The 23,348-nt window shown below is 34.7% G+C and overlaps 1 protein-coding gene and 1 pseudogene across 4 annotated transcripts in view; both read left to right on the plus strand.

Annotated features, from left to right (window-relative positions):
* Nucleotides 1–6,647: 6,647 nt before the first annotated feature.
* LOC145291201 (polypeptide N-acetylgalactosaminyltransferase 5-like) overlaps nucleotides 6,648–23,348 on the plus strand; it is a 568,917-nt gene continuing 552,216 nt past the window's right edge. For 3 of the 4 annotated variants that reach the window (XM_080136784.1, XM_080136785.1, XM_080136783.1), the window contains exon 1: nucleotides 6,650–7,118. The gene's annotated coding sequence lies outside the window, so the exon portion shown is untranslated. Of the gene's footprint in view, nucleotides 7,119–23,348 lie in introns of all 4 variants that reach the window. The other variant, XM_080136781.1, reaches the window with a different exon arrangement.
* Nucleotides 21,958–22,074, plus strand: LOC145291874 (5S ribosomal RNA; annotated as a pseudogene).

Genomic DNA, 23,348 nt, shown 5'->3' on the forward strand with positions numbered 1-23,348 from the left:
AGTGGTGACCCCCATGTAAAAAAAAAAAAATCCACACTTGACAACATTTACAATCCCTACAGCCACCTACCTTGAAAATGTTACTGTGAAACCTGACATAGTTATATGGAATAAGTCAGAGAGAGAGTTCAACCGTGGTTGAAGTGAGTGTCCCTAATGATGGAGGTCTGAACATGGCTGAAAGGAGGAAACAGACCAAATATCAAGGTCTCATGTATGATATGAAAAGAAACTGGAATCTTATAGAGATATCAATCATACCAGTTATCATAGGTGCTACAGGGCTTGTGAAGAAGAACCTGAAGTCCTACCTAACTAATATTCCTGGTGAACCAAGTGCAAAAGGGATTCAGAAAATTGCACTTAAAGGAACAACGATGATACTAAAAAGCTCTCGGCTGGTTTCAGTAAAAAGCAGAGCATTGTTGGTAGCTGGTTTGGCTGCCCCATACCCAGCGTTACAACCTTTCAAAGGTAGAAAATTTTTAAAAAAATTTAAAAAATAATATAAGCTGGTGAAATTCACTAATCTTCTACGTATGCCACACTGGTATTTACTTTCTTGTAACCTCCTCCACATGTTTTAGGTGATCCTGTTGTTTTTGTCACTCGCATCTGCTATTTCCTTTTGTAACGACTACGTTACATAAGGATGTAACGTAGTCGTTACAAGTCGATACCCAGGGCTCACACATTGTATGCAGACAGTCACAAAGAAACAAAGACAAGAAAAAAAAATTAAACTCACTTTGTTATTACAACAGACATTTATTTACAGGTACTTCCAAAATAACACTTTGTCTCTTGTTCAAAAGTCTTCTCATACTCCAATGTGCTTAACAAGACTCTGCCGTGTCAAACACGTGGTACTCTGTCTTTGTTTGGCCATGTTTAGGACATGTCTTTCCCTGTTGCTCTCGAGCCATGTGTGTAGTGTAACATGTCTATTTTTGTGCTTATCGGACGACATTTTTCTTTTTCCTTTTTTTTTAATCTTTTTTCTTCTTCCTCTCTGTGACGTCACCTCACACACGACTCAGTGATTTGCATATGTTGGCTGTTGCTGCTGCCATACATGTGTTCGTACTCTGTTACACTTCTTGTCCATTTCTGAGGAGCTAAAGATCCTTGCTTTCTAAAATTTTGGGATCATTATTAATAATTCACATTATTTGGATTATTCAGACTACTGAAGAAGGTTGGAGATTATATTGGCCGAAACGTTATGAGAATAACACTCAAAATAAGAACAATAGTCTGAATAATTAAATTATTATCCTTCTATTCATGTTTCTGGGGGCCATGGATCTCCGGTTTGCGACCAATGGTCTAGATAAATCGGAGTTGTTGAAGCACGTCTGATTGAACATGATGGAGTTCTTTTTTCCGATTTGGTTAGATATCTTTTCAATTTGCCGAGCGGTCTTCTTTATTTCAGCTGGCATGTTATAGCGCTCAGTAGTTGCTGTTATATTTTTCTCAAGCGCTTTCAATCGGTACATCCGATCGTCGTCAGGCGCGATTGTCGTCGTTGTTATTGTTTTCTTTGAGGCTTGGTGTGTTTATAGTTAGTTCTGTTATTATTATTATTATTATTATTATTATTTATTATTATTATTATTATTGGTTATAAAGGTGGGTGTAGGTGGGTAGAAATCAAGTGAATTTTTTTTTTTTTTTGTTCGGAAAACTTCATTCCATTATGAATGCGTACAATTTAAACTTTTTTCGATGTTTTCATTTTTTTAATGTCTTCATTAAACTGTGGTTTTATTTTGTTGTTGTTGTTGTTGTGTGTGTGTGTGTGTGTGTGTGTGTGTGTGTGTGTGTGTGATTTAAGGACCTCCAAAGCTCGCCATAGAATCGATGACGTCATCATTTTATGTGTTACTTTTTACAAAGTTATATTCATAAGTTGTTTTAAAGTCAAATCGTTTATTTAAAGATTAAATTATCGAACTGTGAAAAAAATATGCATCTTCATCTCGAGAAATAAATAAATACAATCTTTTTTTTTTTTTTATCCAGTGTGCGTAAGGGGTGGGAGATCTGTTTATATACAAAAATGAAAACTTTATCTGAAGTTTTCAATACCTATGGATGACCATAAGAAGTTTTCAAAACCTATGGATGATCATAAGAAGTTTTCAATATCTATGGATGACCATAAGAAGTTTTCAATACCTATGGATGATCATAAGAAGTTTTCAATATCTATGGATGACCATAAGAAGTTTTCAATATCTATGGATGACCATAAGAAGTTTTCAATATCTATGGATGGTCATAAGAAGTTTTCAATATCTATGGATGGTCATAAGAAGTTTTCAATATCTATGGATGGTCATAAGAAGTTTTCAATATCTATGGATGGTCATAAGAAGTTTTCAATATCTATGGATGACCATAAGAAGTTTTCAATATCTATGGATGACCATAAGAAGTTTTCAATATCTATGGATGACCATAAGAAGTTTTCAATATCTATGGATGACCATAAGAAGTTTTCAATATCTATGGATGACCATAAGAAGTTATCAATATCTATGGATGACCATAAGAAGTTTTCAATATCTATGGATGACCATAAGAAGTTTTCAATATCTATGGATGACCATAAGAAGTTTTCAATATCTATGGATGACCATAAGAAGTTTTCAATATCTATGGATGACCATAAGAAGTTTTCAATATCTATGGATGGTCATAAGAAGTTTTAATATCTATGGATGACCATAAGAAGTTTTCAATATCTATGGATGACCATAAGACGTTTTCAATATCTATGGATGACCATAAGACGTTTTCAATATCTATGGATGGCCATAAGAAGTTTTCAATATCTATGGATGGTCATAAGAAGTTTTCAATATCTATGGATGGTCATAAGAAGTTTTCAATATCTATGGATGGTCATAAGAAGTTTTCAATATCTATGGATGGTCATAAGAAGTTTTCAATATCTATGGATGGTCATAAGAAGTTTTCAATATCTATGGATGGTCATAAGAAGTTTTCAATATCTATGGATGGTCATAAGAAGTTTTCAATATCTATGGATGGTCATAAGAAGTTTTCAATATCTATGGATGACCATAAGAAGTTTTCAATATCTATGGATGACCATAAGAAGTTTTCAATATCTATGGATGACCATAAGAAGTTTTCAATATCTATGGATGGTCATAAGAATTTTTCAATATCTCTGGATGGTCATAAGAATTTTTCAATATCTCTGGATGGTCATAAGAAGTTTTCAATATCTATGGATGACCATAAGAAGTTTTCAATATCTCTGGATGGTCATAAGAAGTTTTCAATATCTATGGATGACCATAAGAAGTTTTAAATATCTATGGATGGTCATAAGAAGTTTTAAATATCTATGGATGGTCATAAGAAGTTTTCAATATCTATGGATGGTCATAAGAAGTTTTCAATATCTATGGATGGCCATAAGAAGTTTTCAATATCTATGGATGGTCATAAGAAGTTTTCAATACCTATGGATGATCATAAGCAGTTTTCAATACCTATGGATGATCATAAGCGACAGTATGTTACGTTTCAAGCCCATAAATACTTTTTTAAAAGCCGGTTTTTATACGGTTTAAGAAAGGGTTTCCCAATGGGGTCCGTACTGCCCACCAGGGTGGGGGTGGGGGCGTTACAAGACTTTATGTGGGCGGTGACCAAATTTATCGTACAGGGAGTCCCTGAGATCTTTTAGGAGGGAGGGAGACAGTAAAAGACTGAAAGCTTCTAGTAATATTACTAGGTGTTTCTCAACTTATTGCTAATCAACAACAATCTGCATATTGATTGGTGATTCTTGTGATTATTATTGATTATTGATTATTGTATAAGCAATGCTATGATATATTAATTGACCAACTTGTTTGTTGCTGTTCCCATTCGATCGAGAGTAGAATTTTGTTGAATAAACTATTATGAATATTCAATTATTTATTTTCACTTTAATTAGGTACTATAATTACTACGAACATTATTATGTAAGGAGAGGGCGGTAGTACGTATCGGTGTTCGGGGTGGGGATGGAACGTTTACCAAAAAGGTTGGGAAACCCTAGTTTAAACCCAATAATTACTTTATTAATTGACGCTCACTTATCTCCCCCTGCTTTACGGGATTTCAGCTTTTATCAATGATAGATCGGCAAAATATAATAAAACTGATTTTTATTTTTTTTTAATCAAGATTCTGCTCTATATTGCTTTTTTGGTTTTTTTCTAATTTTTGGTGAGGATACCGATCTTTATCTGATACGTAAATATCAAAGAGTTTTTCTGTTAATTTATTTGGATTAGTGATTTTTACTTGCGCGTGAACAGTTGGGGGTGATTCTCTATTGAACGAACGAAATTGGAAATATTGAGTTTCAAGTAAAACAAATGGTATGTACGTAATTGTCATGTCACAAATATCAACATATCCAAAAATTACGGAAAACAATAACGCAGAAAAATAATTATTAATGAAAAAAGTTTACGATAAAGTTTTTGATGGGAATAAAATTTGTCCATTTTGAATTACGTTCGTCACGTGACGTAAGCAACAGAACTTAATTATCCCCCTTGTCAGTGTCAGCTTATCTCTCTTTTAGTAGGCATAATATAGTGATTTTGCTTAATTTCACAAATTTCTATTTTATTAATAATTATTTTTCTACCCTATCGTTTTCCGTAATTTTAGGATATGTCGCTATTTGCGCCATGACAATTACGTCGGTACCATTTATTTTATTCGAAATTCAATATTCAATAATATTTTTTTGTCTGATTTGAAACTAAATTATTGGTTATCTTCAAGTTCTGCGTGTCTTTGTTTACTTCCGTTTTCTGCATCACAATGAATAACCTGGAAAGCTCTCTTGTAATTAATGTTTGCAAGTTAAAAAAAAATATTCTGTTTTCATAAAAAAAATTAATGACTTAAGAAGTTCTAATCACGTGACACGCGGTAAAGAAAAGGGCAGTAAGTCACTAAGTCAGGTAGCAATGAAGTAGAATAACAAGAACATTGTAACGAGAAAGTGAAACCCCTTCTTAAAAGTCATTAAATTTATTTATTAATTTTTTTTCTGATAATATACTTTAGTCTGTAATCTATGATAATCGTCGAGAGGAAAAAAAAAAAAAAAACTTTAAAAAAAAAGTGTAAACTACATATTTATAGGGGGCACTCTCGTACAGGTCCACCCAAGTTCGTTTGCTGATTTTAAAACTAGTGAACATTAACAAAAAGGAACTTTTCCAGGGCAGTGAAGCAGAACGGTCAGTAGAAAACAGAAGGAGACAAAGACACGCGGAACTTGAGGATAAACAAATTATTTTCTGTTTCGTTTTTTTTCTGCTACCTTGACTTTAAAATAAATAAAATTTCTTTTATTTTCTCTATTTTTAGGAGCAGCCGAATATTGACTCATATTGAGAGCAAGCGAGGTGGCATCACGACCGACCGAGAAATCACTACGACCACCGTCGGGACCACTATTATTTAATTACTAAAACCACCGAACCCCCCACCGGCGACCACGACGACGACCACCACAGTTGAGGGCGGTGGCGGAGGAGGAGACGGTGGTGGTGGGGACCAAAACGAAGAACCGGGATTATCCCCGCCGATACACACACACACGTGGTCGCAACTTACTAAAAAACCCTCCGTACAGGCGTCGTACGCCTGCACGCACTTAGCTACACACACACACAAACCACCAAAAGCTGTCTACCCCGACCCCCTCTTCTACTATCGGCGACCTCTTTCAACCTACAGGTCCACCTTTACCCATTCTGTTTTTATCTTTTATTTACCCTCCCCCATTTTTTGTGCGCGGGGGTAAAGTGCAATAAAAACTGAATTGGTGAATTATACGATGCGCCGGCGGGTGTGTGTGTGTGCGTGCATGTGTGCATGTATGAGTGCGTGCGTGTGTGAGCGAGAGAAGGAGAGAAATTGAATATCGAACATAGATAATAATAATAATAATAATAATAATAATAATAACAAGAACTGTCCAAAATAATACAATTAGAAAACTTCTTTGTATTATTATTATTATTACGGAAGGGACCACGCAAAAGTTGTCAATGTCCCTAGGCGAAAGTGCGTCTGCTGAACGAACGTAGTCCGAACTTGGTACACCCAGGTTGTCAGTCCGTGTCGTTAACCACTGAGCCACCGTCAGCTCCCAGTTGTTGCTGATATGCACGCCCCCAGCCACCTGCAACAAAAACTGACCCCGTGCAAAAATTTGAATATTAATAATAATCAGACAACTGATAATAATAATAACCTAATTGCGTAAAGAGTGCAACCCTATTAATATCTGTTGCCACCGATTTCGTCTGGCCTCCCTTACCCTATATTGTACAGTTATGGCATGAGATAAGAGGTTCCTGCCCAGTCTTGTCTTTGCCGGCGTTTTTTTTTATTATTATTTTTTTATTTTATATATTTTTATTTTTATTTATTTTATTTTATTTTTTTCTGAGGGGCAGAACGGGCCGGTCGACTAATCTGGCTTAAATCGCCTACTCCCGTGAGCTGCAAGAAATAGAAAAGAAATTAAAAAAAAACAACACTCTCCTCTTATTGGGCCAGGCGGCACACCTATTGACGCGGACGCGCGCACATACATACACACAGATACACAGCATATAAATATATCCATATAATAATATACATACACACACACATTTTTTTTTTAATTCGCTCTCACTTCCTTTTCTTTTCATTTCTTAAAAAAAAAAGTTTCTTCAATTACGAGATAACTAAAAACAACGACGACAGCTTTACGTTCAAAAGGAAAAAGAAAGAAAGGAAATTTTGAATTAAACTTGTTTTATTCAAAATTATAAATCACACAAAAAGGAGGAAAAGTGCGCAGGAAAAAAAAAAAGGAAAAAGAAAGAAAGAAATAAAAATAAAAATAAAGAAACGTCCGTCAAACTTTGACAACTTCGGATAAGATTTTTTTTTTTTTTCGCTCACTTCAAGCCTCAAGAAGTTCGCGTATGGCTCGAATGCAATTATAGCACTTTTTAAAACTTAAACAACACAACGACAGTGCTTGGACATCTCCTAGATGAAGAAAGGTAGGTAGTGCGAGTGCGTTTTTATAACTTTTTTCAAACTTTTACTGGCGTTTTTATTTATTTATTTTTTCTATAGGCACACAAAAAAATAAATAACAAATAAATGTCATCAAAGGCAAAATAAGTTACTCTTTTACCTAACTGAATAAGTTTTTAGTGTTGTAACTTCAAGCGTTTATTCAGTTCGAAAAAAAAAACAAACAAACAAACAATTAGTGTCGGGTAATGCGTGAGAAAAAGGAAAAAAAGAAAATAACCCACACGAGAGTGTCACATTTTTTTTTTGGGGGGGGGGGTCTTAATAATTGGCCAAAAATAGAAATATAAAATTATGTCCATTTTTTTACAATTTTTATATTCGCATCTGTTTTTTTTTTTTTGTAATTGATCACGTGTTTTCCCCAGTCTTCAATGGATGTTACGTTTAAAAAATGTAAAGAAACAATTTTGTTAAAAAAAAAAAAAAAAATCAATCTTTCGATGGCATTGTAAACTTCACTCCTTCGAAATTTGAATGTTCATCATTTCTAAATTTACAGGTGATTGCAACAGTGTTGCAATGTTGCATTGTTGCAATGCAACGCAACACGAGTTATTGTTATTGTTAATTATTATTGTTAATACTACTACTACTAGTAGTTTTAAACCTTATTTATTGTTTCATATATTTTAGAAAGAAAAAATTTGATGCAAATCAAGAATTAAACCTAATAAAAAACAATCAGTAAAATCTTTATGATGTACGTACCCGTCAGGGAAGGAAAATGTCATATTCCAAAAATCACGTCAATTGATAAAGTAGTTATATATAAGGAAATAAAATAAATTTTTATGATGAAGCAAGCCTTGATCCGCCATGTTTAAAAAAGATACAACTCAATTCGAACTATGTAGATCAAAATCAGCCTTATAATAGGTACAATTTACTATTAAAATCGTAAAAAAAAAAATTCTATATTAAAAAAATAGTTCATAAATTTATGTGATGATTGACTTGAACAAGAATCACCCACCCCTGTATATTAGTATCCAATCAATAATAATCCACCGAAAAAAAAAAAAAAATAAATAAATAAAAAACGAAAACCGTTCTTAACATGGGAAGGTTAAGAGTGTTTATTTGGAAAGATGTTCTTGGGGTAGGAGTGGGTGATTCTCGTTCAGGTCCGCCTATGTGACTTTTGGAATATGACATTTTCATTCCGTCACAGGTAACGTACATCATAAAGATTTTTCTGTTTTTATTTAATTATTTATCTTATTTATTTTAATGAGGTTCGATTTTGGATAAGAACCAAAGGTTATAAAAATGTGTATAAATAAAAAATCAGTTTCGCTGTAATCGTAAACTTACGTCAATATTTCGAAATTCAAAAGTTCATAATTTCTGAATCAACAGGTGATTGCGACCCAAGTTGGTTACTACTACCACTACTACTGCTAGTAATTATAGTAGTAGTATTAACTTGCAACCTTACACTTATTCACGGTTTCCTAAAAGTGTGGCAATATCTGGTGTGTATGTGTGTTTCTCGCCGCTTCGTAACTTGCAAATTATTTTGCTCTATTTATTAGCGATTGATTATACTGAAACAAACTGAGAAAAAAAATCCTATTAAAAACGGAAAATACAGAAAAATCTTTATGTGCATACCCGCCTCTGAATGGAATGCCATATTCCAAAAATCACGTAAAGTGGTAAAGTAGTTTTATTGTCATAAACAAAATAATTTTTTAGACGATTTAAAGCGATTAATGGGAAATCGGTAGCATTGTAAGGGCAAGGCGAGTCTCGCAAGTTTGAATTATCGTGAAGTTATCTGTATCGATTTCTTTCTTTTTTTTTTTTTTAAGAGGGCGGCGCAAAAGAGACACTTTTTGCTTACTCATAAAATTTTGGATGCTAGTGCACTGTGCACTAGTGCAGTCAGTGATCACTGATCCGATCCGCGCTATTTTTTAAATCGTATTTCCAAGTTTAATTAAAGTTTTATGATATGTTTTTTTATTCAATTGTAAGGTTGAAGTATACAATTGGCACAAAACACCCTCCCCTCCTCATGTTAAGAATGGCTTTTTAAATAACGTTATTATTTACGTCCGGATCACTCTCTGCACTAGTACCAAATTTTGTTCATTTTTTTTTTGTTGTTGAAAAATGAACCACTACTTGATCATTTTACGTGATTTTTGGTATATGACATTTGCGTTCTGTGACAAATATGTAACGTACACCATAAAGATTTTTTTGGGTGTATTTTTGGATATTTTAAATTAGATTGAATTCTAAATAAGAACAAAAAAATAAACTACGAAATTAAATCCACCAGAATACATTTCGATTTCTTTCAATTTGATCTAAACTATCATGTCCGACTTTAAATTGTTAGAAAGCCCACATAAATTAAAATATAGCGGCTATGGATTTTTATCTTCGGTCCCTAAATTCAACAGCGATTCCTGTAATAATCCGGTCCCTCTTGATTTTACGGTGGGAGTTAAGTTCTGTGCAGTTCTAGGAGGTCCACTCTCCCAGGCTTTGCCCACTCTCTTTGAGAATAGGTTAGTTTATTGGATTGCTAATCACCCGACGGGGCCAGCCCAGACACTTTTTGCAGATCAGATTACCCCTCCTCTGGGGCGCGCTGACACTTCTCAAAAACATATGAAAATATCGAAAGATTTGGCAATTATTCATTTTATAAACAGAAGTTAAAACTTTAGCATTACAAAATTATAGTCTTACAACGATTCGGTTTAATAATTTAATGACCAAACGATACCCTAATAATTAAGCCATCTTGAACATTTCAACTCTGTAATGGCTGCCAAATATTTAATTTCAGATTGCAACCGGTGTAAAAAGGATGAAATAATGTCCGCTGTTATTTAAGGCCATTAAATAGTTCGCATGACTTAATCGACAATTATCTTTTAACTTTAAATTTAATTTCAAAATCACGAGTATTTGAAAAAAAAAAAAAAAAAAAAAAAAAACAGCATAGTTTGTTTATTTTTAATATAATTATGCAACATACGAACCGTGCTGTTTTTTAATAGTATTTTCAAGTTAAATTGAATTTTTACCATCTTTTGTTTATTAAGTTGTTAGGTGAAAGTACAGAATAGTTACAAAACGCCCGCCCTTCTCCATGTTAATAATGGGTTTCTAAATAATGTTATTATTTCAGCACGGTCCATATTCTGCATAAATACCAATAATAATAACAATAATTCCAGTGAAGACCAATGGTTGTTGCGATAACGCAAATTCGTTTGGAAATATGGGGAGATTTGTTGTCACTCAGACTCCAGGAAACATCCACAGGCTGTTCTTAAAGATAAATCCTTGATGACCTGTAGGTACCTCCAACGCGCGCCACTGTTTTAACCCCACCCCATATGTAACCCGATTTAATTGTAATTTAATTTAATATTATCATCCTAACTTTTTTACCATTTAATAAAAGAAGCTTCAAATAAACTGCTAATATTTAAAAAAAAAATTTTACAGCATACAAAAATAATGAAAATGCAAGACAAAAAGTGTGTTTACATTATCGACGCTTTAAAACAACGTTCCTATGTAGTGACGTTTTTTAAGCCGTTCACACACCCATGTTTTAAAAATTTAGTAAAAATCAAATAATAATCATATTTTCCTGAAATTTTCGATATTCAATCATTATTAAATAAACTTACATATTAAAAGTAGGTTTCGATAAATATATTAGCGGAAATATATTTTTTTAGGTGTTCTACCACCCCCCACCCCACCATATTTCATGGCCCGAAAACTAAGCAAAATAAATTGTGGGTTGATAAGTTTCAACATTTTTTAAAGCTGAAAAGATCAAATAATTAAAAAATAGTAATATATATATATATATATATATATATATATATATATATATATATATATATATATATATATATATATATAAAATCCTGTTATTTATTTCACTTGCCTCAAAGTTGTAAATAATGATTTTATGTTAAAAAAAACAAACACTTTCTGGATAATTTTTTTATTGTTAATATTATTATTCGAATTACAACAACAAAAATAATTATTTTTAAAAAGCTTTAAATGATATTAAATTCAAATATTACGCGATATGAAGTTTAAATGGATTTTTTTAATAACAGGTTTCCAATTATAAAAGAATATAAATCATTTCTCTCTGATAGGTTCATAAGAGTAGTAGTTGATGGGCAAAAATCAGAAGCTCACAGTATTAATGCCGGTGTGCCTCAGGGGTCCATCCTGGGCCCAACTCTTTTCCTAATCTACATTAATGATCTTCCAAATCACATCCTTACATCATTCGTAGACATTTATGCTGACGACACTACCATCTATGGTTGCATATCTAAGACAGTAAACGACCAAGTTCTCTCCGATTCTCTCTCCTCTGATCTTGATCACGTTGTACAATGGGGAAAGGAGTGGCTGGTTACTTTTAATGTATCTAAAACCAAGCTTCTATCTTTACATCATCAACGTTCTGATCCCCATCTGGCATCAATTAAAATGAATGGCTCTCGTCTTGGGGAGGCCTCAAGTTTTGACAGGCTTCTGGGCTTGACCTTTACTCATGATCTTAAATGGAACACGTACATCAAATCTGTTGCCAAGGCCACTGGAAAAATAGTGGGATCCTTCTATCGATCCAGTAGATATCTCACTGCTGATGCAATTCTCTATCTATATAAGAGCCAGATACGTCCAAGGATGGAATCCTGTTGCCACATATGGGCAGGAGCTGCTAGAAAAGACTTGCCCTGCCTTGATAGGGTTCAAAATAGACTTCGTGGCCTGATGGAAGATGTCCTTTTCTCTTCGCTGCAACCTCTATCTCACAGAAGAGACGTTGCGAGTTTCTCTGCTTTATCGTTATTTTCATGGAAAGTGTTCGACTGAGCTTCAATCTATGGTCCCCCTCGCCAAACTTTCACAAGAAACACTAGACTAGCTGAAAACATTATCAATAATTTTCCCCACTCTTTATCTGTGCCTAAACCTAAACATAGATTCCATGATCAAAGCTTCTTTCTTAGAACTGCACGCCTGTGGAATTGTCTTCCGTTTTCCTGCTTTCCAGCTGTCTATAATATGGTTGTCTTCAAGTCCAACGTGAACAAGTTTCTGATGAGCCGTTCCACTTAAGTTAACAAATTTACCGAACTTCCATTACTATCGACTACTATATTGTCCTTTTGACTACTCTACACTCTTTAACCCTTATCCTTGAGTGGCCGATCGGCCTTGATAAGTGGTGACGCTTATGTAAAAAAAAAAAAAAGAAGACTATTGAGATAATAAAAATTGTAAATCCAAAATCAACCTTAAAAAAATTCGTTTTGATTTTATTATTTCAATTGATAGAGGGTGGTTATTTTTTCAAAAATGTACGGAGGCTTGTAAAGGACATTATTTTTAAATACATGTGTCAACAGAAGACGTTAAAATTAATTTTATTTTATTTACTCTAGTCTGTGTAATTCGTTAATAAAAATGTATTTATTTTACAAAAGGTAAGTTTGATATTATTTTTTATCCATAGCAAAAAACAAAAAACAAAAGGTTACTCCATTAATAATTATAACGCGAACGCTTATCCGTAGAAATTAACACAAACACACGAAATGATAACGTCACTATTAAAATGTGTACTATTGACGTTTTACACATCGCCGTGGAGGTACCTAATGGCCTGTGTGAAAACTTTTATTATTATTATTATTATTATTATTATTTATTAATTAATAATGTACGAATTCTATTGTTGCCATTGGTTTCCCAGATATTTTCCTAATCAATTCTCAAAAAAAAAAAAATATCGAGAATTACGGGAGGGACCACGTAAAGGTTGCCAACATCCTGAGAGAAAGCGATGTGTGTGTGTGTGTGTGTGTGTGTGTGTGTGTGTGTGGAACGAACTGATTTCGAGCTTGGGGCACCTAGATCGTCAGTTCGTGTCGTTAACCACTTGCACTTGACCACCGTCAGTCCAGTCACGCCACAACAATAAATACAACAACAATAACAATAATAAATACTACAACAAAAAGAAATACAACAACACCAGCATAGTTGGGGGGGGGGGATAAAAATGAAAGTAAAAACACCCCAGAGCAATTCCACTTTTCAAAATGATAGAAATAATGAAGAAACAGATCGGCTTTCTATTTTATTTTTCAAATTTTCATTCATAAAACTTTCCCAGACGTATAACTTAAACTTGCATGTATTTTTTTTTTTTTTTTTGTATTTTCACCAATTTTTTGTATTTTCACCAATTTCCCATTTGGCTTTTTCTTTTTTTTTTATTATTTTATTTTGTTTGTTTATTTTATTTTTTTTTTTTTTTACGTTAAAAATTATTTTCACAAAGTTCCGATTTGGCTTTTTGGATTAAAATAGTTTTAAATGTAAAAAAAAAAAAAAAGTTTTATTTTTATTTATTTTTTTTTTTATTTTAAATAATCGTCGAATTACAGCCTGCGTCAAATCCTCCCATTCCAGTACCTATCCCGAAATAATAACGTTATTATTAGGGCTGTGACAACAGCATATTCTTTTCATTGTTTTTTGACTCTCGAGTAAATATCCGACACAGATACGATTAATCAACGGGGAACCACATACATCACTCTATATAAAAACATAAGATATCAATGGATATATCTGAAAGTTAAAACAAGGAAAAGAATATGCTGTTGCCCATCTCTAGTTATTATTTAGAAACCCATTCTTAACATCGGGGGGGGGACGCGTTTTGTAATTATTGGGTGCTTATTTAAACTGGCACTTACGGCGGCAATTAAAAGTGAAGAAAATACAGAAAAGTCGGTAAAATCCATTGAGTGCGTACGGTGGTTATATGAGAAAATAAAACTGTGTACGCATTATAAATGTTTCTTTTCTCTGTCTTATGTTATACATTAGTACATTAGGGGTCATTTCGAGTTAAAAGTTTATTTACTGCAACAATCTGAACTAGAGAAAATCATGCCTCGTCTAAATAACTAACGATGAATATGTAAAAACTTAACCCGAAATGACCACTAATGTATAACATAAGACACAGAAAAGAAACATTTATAATGCGTACACAGCTTTATTTTTCTCATATAACCACCGTATGCACTCCATGGATTTTACCGAAAAGTTTGTATAATGTGCATACTCGTCACGGAACGAAAATGTCATATTCGAAAAATTACGTAAATCGATCAAGAACTAAGAAAATAAAAGTTTGCGCTTTACACTATCAGAACGAAAATTTGTAGTCGATAGTTTTCAGTTAAAAACAATGATTTCTATTGATTTTTTTTTTTCAATTCTATTAGAATTACAATGTTAGCTTCCAAATTATGCAGTCGAAATTACCTGAATATTATTGAATTATTAAAAAAAAACAAAAAAACTTTGTGTTAGTAAGTGAAAAATTGCGGCCATCTTTTTTTTTCTATAAAATAAATTCAAACGGAAAATTACCTCCCTATTGCACTTCTGTGTCTTACATGAGTGAATACGATCGTTTTCTTCAAATTCTATTTTTTTTTTAATAAATAATTTCTACTTTATCGATTTTCGTAATTTTTTGATATAATCATCTTAAAAATAAACAAGTTTCCAGACTTTTTCGTTTGGACACTTTTATTGATAGTACACGCATGAAACTCTAGTTCCCTTTGAAGTAATCTCCTCCGGCCGCAATGCACTTGTACTTTTAAAGCCTTTTTTTTTTTTAGCCAAACGGCTTTTTAAAAAGGCCAAATTCGCGAAATTTAGCCGAAAAAGTCGATGCTTCCAAAATGAAGGATCGATTTACCAGAACGTTGTAAAAGAAACAGAGCACTCTTTAAAGATGCTAAATATTGAATTTTTAATATATATATATATATATATATATATATATATATATATATATATATATATGGTAGATTATTAACCATTTGATAATAAACCGCCGAAAAAAAAAAAAAATTCAAAACGACGAAAATTGAAAAAAAAAAAAAAATTAAAGTGGAGGTACGGCTTCCATACGTGCGCCATACTCCCCGACTAACCCAACGAATAGCAAAATCCCTCCCCCTTCCCTGTGGATGCCGGAAAGTGTTCTAAAATAATTTCTTTCCTCAAACTGCTAGACTTTGGAATTTTCTCCCTGCTTCCCTCACTGTACTGACATGCAGAAATTCAAGTGTAACATAAGACACAGACATCTTCCTGCTCAACTCCCTACATAGTATGCCTATAGATATGATCCTAAATACCAGCCCCTTACGTGAAAGTGGTACTGTCCCTTGTTTGACGTGAATATGAGGGGGAAAAAAGTGGTAGTAGGCAGGCAGGCTCGAACCCATACCGCAAAGGAGGAAAAGAACGGGGGGGAGGGAACGTGACGTGTTTTCTGTTGCGCCCATCGCCAAACCGAAAATGACGAATGTTTAAATTAAAGCTTGTGAATGGAAAAGAGGGGATGACTTTCGAAAATATCGACGAGAAAGGCGACCCCTCCTTGTAGAAAACTGCCCAGTTGAGGGTGAAGGAATTAATGTTTTTCGACATTTTTGTTCGATATTTGTCGTCCAAAGAGTCGATACCGATCTCGTGAAAATCTGTCATCTCTGTCGAAAGTTTTAGGCAGACATACAAACATACATTTAAACACAGGTGAGATTTATATTATAGAAGATAATGCGCATAGGTTGCATGTTGTTTTTTGTAGTCAGGGTTACCGATTATAGGGAGATGTGCAGAGGTTGCCGATTATAGAAACCCACGCGGAGTCCTATTTTGTAAGGATATGAGTCAGTGTCCACTAATTCATAATCGAACAGAGGTTGCAGGTGCTGAAATTTCCTGAAGTCGAAAGTAGGAGGGCATCCGCGGGACCGTTAAAAAGGTAAATTTAACAAGATCACCAATTAATAGGTTTTCACCAAAGCACATCGTCACATAAATAAAAAAATAAAAATATAACAATAACTTCGGAACGACACTTGACAAAGGACTTGAAATCACAGCACACAACATTAACATGTAATAAACATTTATTTACGTGTCAAGAATATTAGTTCAAATTGTTCCAACATAAGTGTTTTCTTGTGCGGAGTGTTCATTATACAGGAGTAGCAAAGTGCGGATTTTGTGAGAATGGCACGAGGTTTAATATAAGAGTAATAAAAAATGCAAGAGAGCTATATGCCCAGTCTGTTAAATCCAAGGTAGCTGATCAGCGGCTTGGTTCCCACCAGTTTTGGCAAATAACAAATAGGATCCTGAACAGAAGTGTGCGTTCTATCCCAACCATTATCAATGGACCAGAAGTCATCTCGTCAGCGTCAGACAAGGCCAAACTATTTGTAAAGAACTTTGCAGCTAATTCTACCCTATGCGACGAAGGCCATCAACTCCCCATATTTCCTCCTATAACACAGAACAAGCTAGGTAACATACAAATATCCGTGCATGAGGTCGCCAAGCTAATCAAGAACCTAAATTCCAGTAAAGCAACTGGCCCTGATGGCATCCCAATTATAGTGTTAAAAAAGCTTCAACCAGAACTTGCTCCCATACTTACTATTTAAGCGCTGCCTTAAGGAGAAGTGCTTTCCGACTCCCTGGAAGACCTCATCAGTTTGCCCTGTATTTAAGAATTCAGGTGATAAGTCATCTCCCTCTCAGTACAGACCAATAAGTCTCCTGTGTGTTATGAGTAAGTTGCTGGAATCCATATTAAATAGAGAAATAGTCAACCACCTCAGCAGGAATAACCTTCTTAGTGACACACAATATGGTTTCCGCTCTGCAAGATCTACCGCAGATGTGCTGACGGTTATATTCCACAGGATTAGTGAATCTCTCGACAAAGGCTTCCTTTCTAGGGCAATTGCTCTTGACATATCAAAGGCCTTCGACAAGGTATGGCATAAGGGTCTACTTCACAAGATTTCCAGCTGCGGTATAACTGGAAATGTTTTCTCAATCATTAAATCATTTCTCTCCGATAGGCTCATAAGAGTAGTGGTAAATGGACAAAAATCGGAGGCCTGCAATATAAATGCTGGAGTCCCTCAGGGGTCAATCCTGGGCCCAACTCTCTTCCTGATCTACATCAATGACCTCCCTAAACACATACTTAAATCATTCGTTGACATCTATGCTGATGACACGACCATCTACGGCAACACATCAAAGGCTGTAAATGATAAAGTTCCTTCTTATTCTCTCTCCTCTGATCTCGAGCGCGTGGTTCAGTGGGGAAAGATGTGACTGGTTACCGTTAATGCATCCAAAACCAAACTCCTATCCTTACATCATCAACACTCTGATCCCCATCTGGCATCAATTGGGATGGATGGCTCTCGTCTGGGTGAGGCCCCGTGTTTTGACAAGCTTCTGGGTTTTACCTTTACTCCTGATCTGAAATGGAACACGTACATTAAGTCTGTTGCCAAGGTCGCTGGAAAGATGGTGGGATCCTTCTACTGCTCCAGAAGATATCTCACTACTGATGCAATTCTCTATCTATATAAAAGCTAAGTATGTCCAAGGATGGAATACTGTTGCCATATCTGGGCAGGAGCTGCTAAAAACAGCCTATCCTGCCTTGACAGAGTACAAAATAGACTTCGTGGCTTAGTGGGGGATGCCCTTTTCTCTACCCTGCAACCTCCCTCCCACAGAAGAGACGTTGCGAGCCTATCCTTGTTTTATCGTTATTTCCATGGCAGGTGCTCGTCTGAACTCCAATCTCTGGTTCCCCCTCGCCAATCTTTCACGAAAAACACCCGTCTAGCTGAATCCACTGTGAAAAATTTCCCCCACTCTATATCTGTGCCTAAATCAAAACGCGGATTCCATGAACAAAGCTTCTTTCTTAGAACTGTACGCCTGTAGAACTCTGTTCCGTCTGCCTGCTTCCCACCGGACTACAACTTGGATGTCTTGAAGTCCAATGTTAACAAATTCCTAATGAACCGCCCCCTTAAGTAAACACTTCATCAAATCTCCACACTAGCGTAATGTACTTGCAATAACCCTTATCCCTGAGTGGCTTCCGGGCCTTGATTAGTGGTGATCACTGTGTAAAAAAAAAAAAAGAAAAAAAAAAGATTTTTATGTCCAGAGTGTCAGGCATGGCTTGGAATTAATGTGATTACTTTTAGAGAATGACAGTCCATAATCGTGAAAGTGAAAGTGTGCGTTGGTGTCCATCTCGTAAGCACAGTAGGTTTAAATAAAATTGTTTTAAAAAAAAAAACTTAATAAATAAAATAAATTCTCTTTCGATATGATCACTTTCCATTACGAGAATTAAGGTTCATGCGCATTTGGCGTGTAAATTAAAGACGGGGGAATTTTAACGTCTCCCTTGTGACGGAGTTAATCTGAACCTCCAGTTCTAGTAAAAACAAGAGAAAATCTGATTTGATTTTTCGTGGCAAATCTTTATATAGAGATGTCCTCAAATGTTCCAGCCAGTTTGCCGTATCTCTACGCGAGGAAATGTAACATTGTTTTATGTGTGCGGTGGTTGCGTCACGACGTTGTGTCTTTGCACGTTTTTCATACGCGTGCACGTTGAAAAACGGTAATTGCTATGAAAATGTTCCTGCCGAGCTACATATTCAACTAAGGTAAAAATGACATAATTACAGAAAAATCTTTTCTGATATACATGCACAACATTGAATGAAAATGTCATATTCCAAAAAGCACACAAAAGTATTTTTTTTTATTGACCATGAAAATTAAATTTTATGACGAAGCGAGACTTTGTTATGATCAGCCATGTTTAATAAATAAGGGGCATATTACTAAATTCTAACTACCAAGATTAAAATCAGCCTTGTAATGGTTGCATTTCATTATTAAAATCTCTAAAAATCGTAAAAAGAAAGATTTTCTATCTATCTATCTATCTATCTATCTATATATATATATATATATATATATATATATATATATATATATATACTTGTTTATTGTTATATAAACATGCTCACATCCCGCTCAATTATTCATTGAACTTTTGAATAGTCAAGTCGCTGCCTGATGATATCTGTTGTTTGATTGAAACAAGTGGCTATTTGTAGCAGCGGGATGTGAGCATGTTTATATAACAATAAACAAGTATTATCAGCTCTTTTTATTGAGCACTATCTAACAACCTCGTTGAATTCATTAGTCCATTACTTTTGAATATAAAAAAAACCCCGAGTATATATATATATATATATATATATATATATATATATATATATATATATATATATATATATATATATAAACTACTTTTTATCAATTTATGTAAATTTTGGGATATGACAATTTCATTCTATGACATCATAAAAAAAAAATTCGACGCTTGCGCGAAATAACAATGACCATCGAAATACTGAATTCCAATAAAACCAATGGTATACACTTGGTTTCCACGCGACAAATAGTAACATATCCAAAAATTGCGAAAAACCATGTAAGTAGAAAATTATCAATGAAAATAATTTTCGAAATAAGTTTTACTTAAATAACAAACAGACGAGTTCGTATAATAGAAGGGAGGTGGGTTGGGTAACTGCAGTCTGTCTTGTTACATTTCAAAAATAATAATGGCGGATCAATGGATTGTGAACGTACATGTTTTATGTAATAAGGCAATAATGTTACTAATTGCATTATGACAAGTCGATAAAATTGCTTTTAGTTGTAATTGACATATGACATTGTTTTTTTGTTTTTTAAACATAATTCAATTTTGCGACTTTCTGATTTTTGATTCCGAACATGTACTTTTTTATTTCAACTAAGAAAATCAAATTTTATGATGAAGCACGATGTTTTGATAAGCCATGTTTAATAAATAGACAACTCAATTCGAACTGTCGAGATGAAAGTCTTGTGATGATTACATTTTCCTATTAAAATCGCTAAAAATCGTAAGACGATTTTCTATATATTTAAAAAAATATTTGGTTTAAATTTACGTGAGTTTTGGAATATGACATTTTCGTTCCATGACAAATATTTTTCTGTATTTTTTTTTTTTTTTTAATTAGGTTGATTTCTATATAAGAACGCAGGCAAGTTCAGTTAGCAGATTTCGTAGACATTTCGTTGATGTGTGTGTGTGTGTGTGTGTGTGTGTGTGTGTGTGTGGCGCTCGCACGTGTTGTTGTTGTCGTTGCCGAATTCAGCAAGTTGGTTGCAATCTATCGTTCATGACATGTGGCTTCCAATTCGACGAAACGCCACATCATCACAAAATAAATGATGACTAAAAGTGGAGTTTCGACGCACTAAAAACCAAGTTTCTATTTTCTGATTAATTTCAACCATCACAAATTCATTCAATGTTTCATTTTTCCATAATATACAAGCTGTATTTACTCGACGTTACCCGGGCAAGGGCATACTGCCGGCTGAGTGGATTATAGAAAAATAAATCAATATCGTCACAGAACCTACCCTAATCTCACAGATTTTTGGTTGTTTCTAATATATATGTTTGTGTGTGTGTGTCTATATGTGTGTCTATATGTGTATGTGCGTGTCTATATGTGTGTATCTATTTACAATGCCTCCCCACGGGACAGAGTTAGACACCAGGATCGTTTTTTAACGTGGAGAAAAGGTACAAAAATAAAAATTGTCTCAGTCGTAAAATATTTCTCCTCCACTGAAAGAGAACGATAAATAGAAGTGCCGCATCTGAAGAACAGATGGTATTTATTTGCTCCCCCACCGAGCAAATTAGGCACAAGGCCAATTTTTAATGTGAGGAGTGAAGAGGAGGGGGAAGGGAAAAAGGGGACCAGCTCCCGAGAGGTGGGAAATGGGAGCTGGTTAAAGGTCAGGTATGTGGGGTTGCCCCCACATCTGGTCTTTGCTTGCAGTATCTGCCGGAACAGATGGTATTTATTTGCTCCCCCACCGAGCAAATTAGGCACAAGGCCGATTTTTAATGTGAGGAGTGAAGGGAGGGGAAAGGGAAAAAGGGGACCAGCTCCCGAGAGGTGGGAAATGGGAGCTGGTTAATGGTCAGGCATGTGGGGTTGCCCCCACATCTGGTCTTTGCTAGTCATAGCTAGTCATAGCTTGCAGCATCTGCCGGAACAGATGGTATTTATTTGCTCCCCCACCGAGCAAATTAGGCACAAGGCCGATTTTTAATGTGAGGAGTGAAGGGAGGGGGAAGGGAAAATGGGGACCAGCTCCCGAGAGGTGGGAAATGGGAGCTGGTTAAAGGTCAGGCATGTGGGGTTGCCCCCACATCTGGTCTTTGCTAGTCATAGCTTGCAGTATCTGCCGGAACAGATACTACACTTTGATCTTGGCCAAAAGGCCAAATGTGTGTATACATATATATGTGTATGTGTGTCTGTGTGTATACATATAGACACACACATACACATATATATGTGTGTATACATATGTGTATGTGTGTGTCTATATGTGTGTATACATATGTGTGTGTCTATGTGTGTATACATACATATATGTGTATGTGTGTGTGTCTATATGTGTGTATACATATATGTGTATGTGTGTGTGTCTATATGTGTGTATGCATACATATGTGTGTGTCTATATGTGTGTATACATACATATATGTGTGTGTGTCTATATGTGTGTATACATACATATATATGTGTGTGTGTGTGTGTGTGTGTGTCTATGTGTGCGTGTCTATATGTGTGTATACATATGTGTGTGTATATGTGTGTATACATGTGTGTGTGTGTTTATAGTATGTGTGTGTATTTAAGTATGTGTGATATATATGTGTGTGTGTTTAAGTATATGTATATATATATATGTATGTACAGCATAATCACGTTGACACACCGGTTCTCGTCAAATCACCGAAGTTAAGCAACGTTTAGCCTGGTTAGTACTACATGGGTGACCATTTGGGAATTTCAGGTGCTGTATGTGCTCTCCGCTTATCTCGGCATTGTTTCCAGTCGTCCTGGACTTCCCTTTGCTACTGGACTCAAACAGTCCCGATTCACCAGAGGTGTGGTTGGAGATTGCGCAACCCTTGCCTCGCAATTACACGCTGCTCCTACAGGAGGTATCCTTTGTCGTTGAAGACTGAGCGAAGGCATCGATATATATATATATATGTGTGTGTGTGTGTAATTTATAATGTATGTATATTTACATGCATGTATATGCGTATGTTTGTGTGTGTGTATATATATATATATATATGTATATTGTGTGCATACACATATGGTACAATTTTTTCTTTGAACGAGTATTATTGGCTACGTATGGGCATACATGTTTTAGTTAGGAATGCTATAGTTTCAATGTGATCAGGCCACTAGTCTCGAATGTTTTCATATGTGAATGCGCAAATTCTTTTTTTCACCCCCCCCCTTTTTCATATTTGTTATTGAGCACTCATTTATAAACATTAATTTCAGTGGAGTAGTGAAATAATCTTTATATAATTAGTTTTTCGTTGTCTCACACATTTATAATTGATGAGACATATATATATAAGTGAAAATGTCTGTATGTACATTTCCCTACCAAATAATTTTCAGTCCAGAGACTCGAGATTTGACATAAGATTTAAATTTGGGAAAATCTTTTTAATCGGTTTTTGGCCAGAAATTTGGCTGTCAAGGGGTCAAAGTACAACAATTTGACCTTTTAAAATTCTACCAAACTCCTCTTCCAATTTTGGGTCCAAAACACTTGAAATTTTAAATGTAGATGATTTGGACATGGATCAAACTTCTTAATTTAATTTTAGCCCCCTCCCCTAAAAAAAAATAATGTTAAAGGATCAGAATTGGGGTCAAAGTTGAAAAAAATTGACCTCTGTGGTCTGTACCAAATTACTCGGCTAATTTCTGGTCTAAATATTTGTAATTTTACATAAAAGGTATTCAGAGATAAGGCAAGCTTTTATTCGGTTTGGGTCAAAAATTTGAGCTGCTAAGGTGGTCAAAGTTCAAAAGATTTGACCTTTACGATGTCTATCAAACTACTCAGCCAATTTTGGGTCTAAACACTTGAAATTTATACATCACAGGTATTCAGACATACGGCAAGCATTTTGATCAGTTTTGGGGCGAAAATTTGGCTGCCAAAAGGTCAAAGTCGAAAGAGCTGACCTTTGCAGATTCTACCAAATTCTTCTGCTAATTTTGGATTTAAAGACTTGTAATTTTAGATGTAGGTAACTTGGACAT

The sequence above is a fragment of the Euprymna scolopes genome, chromosome 12 (assembly GCF_053919585.1).
Source record: "Euprymna scolopes isolate OS-2025 chromosome 12, ASM5391958v1, whole genome shotgun sequence".
Classification (NCBI taxonomy): Eukaryota; Metazoa; Mollusca; class Cephalopoda; order Sepiida; family Sepiolidae; genus Euprymna; species Euprymna scolopes.